The 8,279-nt window shown below is 42.0% G+C and overlaps 1 long non-coding RNA gene across 1 annotated transcript; it reads right to left on the reverse strand.

Annotated features, from left to right (window-relative positions):
* Positions 1-363: 363 nt before the first annotated feature.
* Positions 364-1,473, reverse strand: LOC107199161. Its single transcript, XR_004500213.1, has 2 exons — positions 1,107-1,473; positions 364-419 (listed from the first exon to the last, which is right to left on the reverse strand). It is a non-coding gene; the product is annotated as an uncharacterized LOC107199161 (long non-coding RNA).
* Positions 1,474-8,279: the final 6,806 nt, after the last annotated feature.

The following is an 8,279-nucleotide window of genomic DNA, read 5'->3' on the forward strand; positions in this document are numbered from 1 at the left end:
TGGGAATATTGACAGATGAATATAAACTCAATTACCTTGCTTCTTCATTCCAGTTGGGTTACTTGTGCTGTGTAACTAAGTACATCAGCATCTGGAGTCACTCTGAATAACAGGAGAAAACATTTTCTGGTGTTGAAACTAGAATTTTGTACAGCATTTATAACTTACAAAAAGTCAGGAGGCTGGCTGTGCTTTGTTTCCCAGCATCTTGAAAAAAACCAAACTAACCAAAGCAAGGTAGAAGGGTCACCACTGCCAAGAGCTGGGGTTTCTTCCTTTGGTATAACTAAGAGGCTGATAGCCATTTTGCCTCTGAGCCTGCACAACTGAAAGATGTAAAACCAGCTCCTGAATTTTCCTTACCATTCTCCCCACCATCACCATCTTCGCTATCCATCAACCTGCCACATGGCTGGAAGCTGAAAACACAAAAGTAAACATTAGTTAACAAGGTTTGCACCCGAGGGTGGTAAACAAAACTGCTCTCCATGCCTGTGAGCTCTCAAAGGAAAACTCTGCTGTAGGAAAACAAATCTCATCACAGTAAGAACAGGTCTGCCTGGGGTAGGGTGTGTGCACAGAGAATGAGAAGAATATTTTCATTTTTCTGATTTCATAATTTGGGAATGATGAGGTAAAAAATCTTTCCGAAATGTGTCCCTTCAGTTAGAGAATATGTATTTGCCTTATCTTTGTTTTCATTGTAGCTAGAAGCAGAAGCTGATGCTAATCTGATTCCTTACTCCTCTGTAGTTTGGGACATTTCAAATACATATTTTTTGTCCCGAGATTTTGTCTCAAATGCAGACAATTGAGACTTTGTCTTAGACTAAGAGAATCAAGACTTTGTCTGAAATGCAATGATATGGTGCATGCTAAACAAAACAAGTCTTTGTGTATCATTGTTATTAAAACATCGTAGCAGCAGGAAATAGCTAGACATGGACTTTCCTTTGCTAGTTAACTGATACTATAGATCTGTTAAAGTTCAACTCATTATACATTTAAATCCTATTAAAGTAGCTGAATGCTTTGACAAAGAAAAAAGCCTGTAACACGGTTCCTTGCAAAATAGTAGTGCATATGTTAAATCAGTATGTTCTCACCTTACCGTGTCCTTCATTCAGTCCACACTTCCCTGAACGTGACTTTCACTCCTGCACCCAGGCGTGACCTCCTCCCGCCTGCCCAGTGGAGCATCACTAGCGAGCAGGCAGGAACCCCCCGGCAATCCGGGCCCCTCGGGAGCTGCACCCCAGGGTCAGGTCCACCCCTTCGGCATCAGCACTTCACCAGTGCCGGGCTCAGTCCCAGTCTTTCAGGAGCTGCCTCTGAGTCGCTGGTCAGAAGAAACGCCGCACAGTTTAATGCCCATGGCAGGGTCCGCTCTCTCGTACGGTGCTCCCCCCTTCGCAGGTCTATGGTCTAAAACAAAAGCAAGATCTATAATAGCAGATCTCCCTAGTCATACATTCAGGGATGGATTTTCTTCTGGTGCTCTAATCAGGGAGAGGACTAATTTCTCTGAAGATAATGGAGCAAACCAATACAAGTTAAAAGAGACTCAGACCATAGCTGTAAGAAACACCTATTCCTATCACTTCCTAGGTTTTTGTTGGGGTTTTTTGCTGCAAATACATAAATCTTTGTATTAGCTGACTTCAAAGGCCATGAAGCCCTAATTGTATGTGCAGACTACTAATGCAGTGCGCTGCTGATGCATAAAGCACACATAGATAGTATACAAATACACTCGGGCAGGGCTTAAATTTAGCTTTAACCACACAAAAGATATCTTTATAACTAAGAATGATGGGAAGAAAGATCTCATTGCAGACCAGATGAACAACTCATTTTTTCACTAATCCTGGATTTGGCTGACCTGACTTAAATGTGTCCTAAAACATTTCTCAGTGCTTTGGAAATTACATCAACATACTTTGGTTGGAGATGCCAGAGCTAGAAAAAAAAAGGGGGGTTCTATTTTTAAAATTCTGCTGTTCCTTTTTAAAATAGATCAGTGAAGCATAACTTTTCCTATAGCTGTAATTTTTCAAGCTAAGCAAACTGCAGTAATTTCAAAAGCAGTGGGAACAAGGGGTCACTTGGGGCCAGACAGAAAAAAAAATTAACTCTTTGCTCTTTTCCAAAACAAGTTTTTGTCATGTTAATATTGTTGAAAAAATCAGCTTATAAATGAAAAAGCAAGCATTTCCTTGCAAGAAAACACAAACTGAAAAAAGTATGTAGCAATAGTGATTTCAGAGCTGTACAAGAACATTAATGAAGGAAGAGAAACAACAAGGGGAGTTCAGCTATGCATTTTCTCAGTACCTATCACTAGAGCTGGACTGGATTTTGCTTAATGACATCTGTCACTGACAGCTGCTGTCATCAGGAGACTGCCAGGAGCTACACTTTTCAGCAGCAGGAGGCTATCAGCCATGGCAGTGTACAAGCTTTTCATGACATTGCCTTCAGTGGTGAGAGCTCCAAAGCTTTTCCCTAATAACACTGCTGAAAGTGTTCCGTTTAGAGGGGAAGAAAGCTGTGTTACAGCAGCATGACCTGACTCTCTTGAAAATTTAACAGGAATAGTATATAGATCCTTGTTTCATGATTGTTTTGTATCAGACAGCTAGAATTTAATGAACTAGTGTTTTAGATGATTTTTAGATGTTACATTTTATACAAATGTACAAATAAACCCAAAACACTGAAAAACTCAAGCACAGGTAGATAGGCTATCTTTGCCATTAAGGTGTCTTTAGCAAAAGGATGCCCTCCCCCCAGCCCAAATTCACACCTTTGAGCTCTGGCCATCTCACAGATAAGATCCCTAGGAGTAAAACTCCATCTTTACTTAACCTGCCATTTGTAGCTCAAGTTTCCTGATTTCAACTGGGGCTCCACTCATATTTATATAGAAGTTATTTGCCATCCTGCTGGCAAGTCATAGGGTAGATGATTCTTTTCCCCCAGTACTTTTCAAGTATGGGAATGGGGGTTAAAAACCTATTGGCTTCCCAAGCGGCTTCCAATGGGGTAATGATAGCTTAGCACTGGAAAGGATTGGCCTCTGTAGTTTGAGAACCAAACTGGGGAAGCTAGGATAGCTGTTCAGGCTTTGAAAACACCAGCTATCTTCTGTTTGTTTGTATCTACATTTGCATTGGGATAAACAGCTCTCAGCAGAAGAAAATGCAATTTGTTTAAGTATTTCAGCCAAAGAAAAGCAATTATAAAAATAAGGCCCTCCTTTCCTGACCTTCAAAGCATTTGTTAGTGTCAATAACTAGGACCTGAGACCAAGTCCCAAGGCTTAAATCTCTTCTGAGTCAGCTTGACACTTAAGAAGTATACTATTATGCATTAGACATTGTTACAAACACTTTCTAGTTAGAGCTTTTTTTTGTCCCATCGACTAAGGAATAGTCACAATGATGTTGTAGACTCCCTCCTTGAGAAATGAGCTGCTTCATGCTGCAATTGCAGAGTGTGATCAGTGGATAGACAGCACACCAATGAATCTTCAGTCACAAGTAATCCACGCAGCTCAGTAGCACACTCTGAAACATCTACAGCTCCTCACTTCTCAGGAATTGTGTTGCCTTAATAAATCACATCAAAAATATTTAATGGTATTTTAACTACACTGAGCATGCATTGTTTATAGGAAATTAAAAAAAACAAAAACCAAAAAACTCAAAACCAGATGTAAGGATTTAAAGTAAAAAATACTTGGTGATCTAAAAGTGTATACCAGGAAGGTAAACCCTGTAGCTACAACACACAGTAGCTTCTGATACTGGCACTGACAAAACAAAAAAGGGAGCCTTCTCCAATGTAACAAAGATTTCCATGAGTTCATCAAAATATACAGAACTCTTTGACCAAAAGTCTCTTTTCTATAAAAAAATGTCTGCCGTATATAAGCTATTATAAAGAATAAATTTTAAGGGCTTAATCAAATAAGTTTATTTTATGAAAGATACATTTCTGCTTATAAAGAATTTTCATAAAATTTCTTTATAAGCAGAGATTGAATAGTGTAATATAAAGGTTAATTGTTTGTTTTGTGTCTGTTAGTGAAAAAGGTCTCCCATTAAAAGAATAAAAAAAGCGCCTTCATCATTTTTTCTTTCTTCTACTTCTCTATATTTCTCTATAAGTTTTCTGTATTTTCATTTTTGCATTTTGTTTCTAAAAGGCAGCTTTAATATTGGGCCAAAATTACACTTGCGAACAACCCAAATTGGTGCAATCAAGTGGCTCAATGCAGACTGTTGTGTTCAAAGACAACAGATGGATCCTACATGAAACACTTCCCTGAAAATCCAGTCACCTCAGGCAATGGCTATTTTGAATTTTATAACCTAAATAGTGCCAGACCAGCAGTCAGATGAGAAATATGTAAAGAAAAAAAAAGAAGATATTTTAAGGAGCTGTAGTGTGGAGGCACAGTAAATTTGGGGCTAGAACTTCCAGTATCAGATCAGAAGTTGGCTGGCAGTTGCATACTGTAAAACATTTTGGAAAAAAAAACAACCTCACGTTTTTAGCTGGATTCTGTTTGAAACAATCTTAACTCTGTGCAGGTGGCGCTTGGGCTCGTATTGGTACTGTCAGAACAAATGTCATCAGCCAGTCCTCAGCTTCTTGTTATTTTGTCATCTGCAGGTTGGTGTTGCAAGTCAGTGTCCTTCAATTTCAGATTCAAGTCAGAATCTAATCATCTCTGTACTGCAGCCATTTCCATAATTTGACACAGATATCTTGCATGTTCTTTTGACTTCTCCTTTTGCATCCACCCTTTGCCTCCCTCCTCATATGCTGGAGAAACTGAAGAAACTCAGGATGATCTCAGGGACAGAGATGGGTTTCTATCTGTAAAGAGGCACACTATGAGTCACATGCACTGTTTGTATTTCCCTAGCCCTGTCTGCCAAAATTCAACCTGGTCCCAGGTTGTCAGCATACATCATGATAAAGTTTACAATGCCATTTCTATGTGGATATCACAGGATAGACACTAAAGAGAAGTGGAGCAATGCAGGGACTTTTGAAGTGTGACTACAAGAAAGGAACAGATGACTTGATGCAACAGGATGCTGCTGATTCCTGAGGTGACAAGCTCATCCAAAGAAAGTGGGTACAATGGAAACTTGAGGGCAGATTTCAAACTGAAGCTTTGAGCCCAAATGCTCTTTTATCAGAAAAAAAAAAAAAAAAAAGGATTCAAGGATTGTGAGGGGACTGTCCTATGGGCAACAGTCGAAGGGTACATGGGTAGATAGGTAGTACCTTCTCTGTCCTTGGGTGTTGTTTCCAGGAGAATGTCAAAATGAAAAAAAAAAAAATTGGAAAAAAAAAAAAAATAACCTGCCTTTGGCCCAAGTAAAGAAGCCACTATGAGAGCTCTTTTCTGCTTGCATTTTTGTTGTTTGTTTGTTTTATTTCTTTTATGGGGTGCTTCAGTTTTCTGGGCACGTCTCCAAGGGTTGTGTGCTTTGCCAAGCAGCAGCTTCACATTCTCAGGCAGGCAACATCCTGGTTCCACCCTATCCTGAATGGGTGTGCTCACACACCCTCATCTACCGTCAAGAACGCTTTATTTCAGACAGATGTCTGGTGAAGAGAAGTTAGACTAAATCTGCATTTCTCCCATGAACTGGCCTTATTTTCTGTACCAGCACCTATAAATATGAGCTGTAGCTTGACATAGCAGTATTGCATCCTTTGGAGAGATCCCAGAAGAAGAGATACGCCGTGAGACGTGCACAGGCTCTTTCCACAGTCAGGTTCACAATGTCTCCTCAGGCATCATTTGCTGTTGGTGCACTGTGGCGTAGTTTGACTTGAGTGACAAGGGACTTCAACTGATTAGAAACTACATCGATCACTGTCACATTCTCCAGCAGGGCAGAGGTTTCACCTACGGACCATCACCCAGAGACATTTACTATCTCCAGGCTGGCCCAGACAGGGAAGGAAAAAAAAACCAGAAATGTGGCTTCTAAACAGAAAGTAAAATAGTTACTTATCTGCGTAGTAGACGAGAACTGCTTAAATTTTACAATACTGTCCCGGAACAGGGATGTATAATTCAAGGGAAAGATGATAAATCCACACGTGTAAAAGCCAGGGAGTCGGAGAAGGCAGCTGGGGTGACAAGGGGAGGGCTCAGCCCAACAAGCACGCACGTCCTCCCCGGCGCAGAGCTCTGTTCCCGGACAGCCATGGGCAGCGGCAGCCTCGCTCCCGCAGGCCCCGCTGCCAAGGAAGGGAGAGAACAGCCAGCTTGTTCAGGGGAACGAAGGTTACCCCGGTGGGTGCCGCGGACCCCCATTCCCCGGCGGCGGCGGCGGCGGCGGGCCGGGCCTGGCTCCCCGCGCTCTCTGGGCCGCTGGGCGGCAGTGCGGCAGCGCGGGCCCGGCCCCGCGCCGTGAGGGGGCTTGTTTGCTCGCGAGGCACTGGCGCCTGTGGGAAGCTGTGAAAATTTTATGTGTGTGTGTGTATATATATATTTATATGTGGTGAAAAAAAATAATTTGAAAAGTGATTTTAAAAGGTGGCTTAGGCACAGAGGGAAGGTTCCGTGGGAGGATGACGTCCGTGGCGCTACTTGCGGACGGCTGCGAATCCCGGATCCCGGTGGCCCTGTCCCTTTTCCCCCCGGGAGCCCGGCCCACCGCCGATGCATCTCCCCGGATCCCGAGGGTACTGGAAGCACGTTCTCGTGTGTCTCCCACGCTGAGGCAGTGCCGATACTGGAGGGTTTGTCGGGACACAGTGACGGGCGGCACGCAGCCAGGAGAGGCGGCTGCCATGGAGCTCCACAGAAGGGCAAGGACGCCGCAGAGATGAAGGGCAGCATAAATACAGATAACAAATATTTCAGAAGAAGGCTTCTCTAAAATTATAGTAACAAAGGGATTTTAATAATGTATTAACTGATATATGGGGACAGTATATAAATGGTAGCAGTGACAGAGGAAGGGATGAAGCTTCAACCAACTTAACTGTGCTCCAGTAGGAAATACATCGAGGGGATTTGTCAGGAGTCTGCCTCAGTTTTGACTCAAGTTTCCCCGGGGATTTTTGCCTATGCACAATATAAACCAAACAAAGATTTTCAATGGACCTGTTCTGGGAATTTCAATGACTACCTCAGTTCTGCATCTGGGAGACAAAACAAGTGTAGTCCCTTGCTGTGGGGGAAGAGTAGGCATGTCAAAACTCTCAGAAAAAACAGCCACTGATACCAGATATTCTATCAGCAGAAAATGTGTCAGCACCCCAGAACTTCCTAAGAGCTGGCAGAAGCTTGTCATTAAAACTCACTTTCAGAAGACCTGGAAATCCAGGGGACATCCAGGGGGTTGAAAAAAAATCCATACTGAAGCAGTATTTTGAAAGATACATGGAATAACCCAGTCAATTCAGGCAGTGAATTTCTGTCCACCCCGACATTGCCTGGATTCTTCTCGCCTGATGGAAGTCCATAGCCTGAAAGGTGTGCTGCCCAAAATGACTGTTTTAATAAATACCAAGATAAAAGAAAGTATGTTATTTATACTAAGTGACATGCATTTACAGAAAGCAGATTTTGCTGAGATAATCTGGTACCTTTCTCAGAAGAGTAAGGCATTTTCATATAAAGCTGCTAGAGGCATTAGGCTTTAGTTTTCTGCAGCTCTTTGATGGAGAGGTTACAGTATATCAGTATATCAGTTCACAATCCAATGGTTAACTCTATCAGTAGTCTTAATGTTAAACAATCATTGTTCAGTATCATTCATTGTTCAGGGGTGGTAACTAGTGAAACTCCACCTAGATTGTCTCCTGGCCATTTTCCATTTTGATCTGTGGTACAGAGAAAAACCATAAACCCATCGCATGGCAACAGACCAGTGGAACAGAAACGAAAATAGGCCACTGATGTAATCAAGTGGTAAACAAAAAGCAAGCATATAATATGATACCTTATTACAGGTAAACATACATCTATATATCTAAGACAGAGAATGAAGGCCACAAAATGAAGATGGAAAATTATACTTTGAAGCAATGGCTCTGGAAAAGACTCACAAAAGAGGGACACAGCAACTGAACGGAAACTCCCACTGAAAGAGGACCTAAAGGGATAAAAAAATCTTTAGATGTACAGGCAAGTGAGTTCTTGAGTTGGGCTAAGGAAGATTTTGAGATTTGTTATGAATCTTGCCATTATGCTGAAATGTTGGGTCTAGTTCTCCTGTGCTTGGGTCTGGGAGGAT

The sequence above is a fragment of the Parus major genome, chromosome 2 (assembly GCF_001522545.3).
Source record: "Parus major isolate Abel chromosome 2, Parus_major1.1, whole genome shotgun sequence".
In the NCBI taxonomy this organism is placed as follows: Eukaryota; Metazoa; Chordata; class Aves; order Passeriformes; family Paridae; genus Parus; species Parus major.